Raw genomic sequence first — 1,165 nt, forward strand, 5'->3', positions numbered from 1 at the left:
ACTCTGAGAACCAATTGACGGCAGCCACAGAACACATCAATGCATTTGCATCAATACAGAGGAAGAGAAGGTCTGTCCATCTGCCTTGGATGTCCTTCCACTGTGGGAAAGGTTGTTWTCACAGTCAGGGAAGAAGAGGTGATTTCTTCTTTTAATTTAAAACAATTATTTAAAATATTTAAAAAAAAAAAAAMCTCTGAAGATTTAGAAGAATTCTTTAAAACACTCATGGAGAGCAAATAACAAACAYGTTAGTATTAGCTTTCAAAATGGAAAATGTATTAGTGCAAAATATTGCTATTGAGCAAAAACCTGAAGGTTTTTTGTGGCATGARCTTAGACTGCTTTTGCTGATGAAGTTCTTCAGGTCCCCTGAAAATAAATAYCAGTATTATTGGTGTAATGATAACATATGCAGATGAGCATGTACACATCTAGATACTTATTTAATTTAGGTCGATTTGCTCATTGTCCCTGTAGGCTGCCTTGTTTGTGTGATTATAGACCTCYTAATGTAAACTTATAACAAACACAAAAATAGGATGAGGTGGTATCATGCCATCGGTTTTCAGGCAGATTGGCTGAGGATTTCTGTCTACAAACATAGGGCATGACATTACACATAAATCTGATCTAAATCTACACAAAATAAAATTAAAGTTAAGACTCTAAATTCAATCTGTTACTATGTAACTCATTTTAATGGAGAGTTCCTCAGGAAGCTGCTCCAAATACTCCTAAATTATTTTCCCCTTCCCCAAAATAAGCATCTTGATTGCTTGTATTTGGACCACACTGCAGAAGGTTGTCAACATGAGTTATCTTTCTTGCCACAAGCTTGCTTTAGTCAATGCAGAAATCTGACAGTACCCGACAAACCCAGTGTTTCTGGTCACCTGAACAAAGCAACCTTCTTAAATGACATTAGCCTTTAGCTGACATACAACCACCAGCAAAATGCCAGGGCTTCTGTCAGTGACATACCAATGTTTGCTGCTGCTGCAGACTCTCAAAGGGATGAGGTGGGTTTGAACAAATTCCTACAACACAGCCACGCTGGAGACAGCACAGCAAGAAAACTCTGGTAGACATGAACCTCACCACAGTCTATTTTTAGTTCTCTCCAGTAACTGAAGTGAAATATTTCTTTATGCATTTATTTCTG

This window comes from Malurus melanocephalus, unplaced genomic scaffold, assembly GCF_030028575.1.
Source record: "Malurus melanocephalus ecotype Western Australia unplaced genomic scaffold, MMel_1.1 scaffold_51, whole genome shotgun sequence".
Classification (NCBI taxonomy): Eukaryota; Metazoa; Chordata; class Aves; order Passeriformes; family Maluridae; genus Malurus; species Malurus melanocephalus.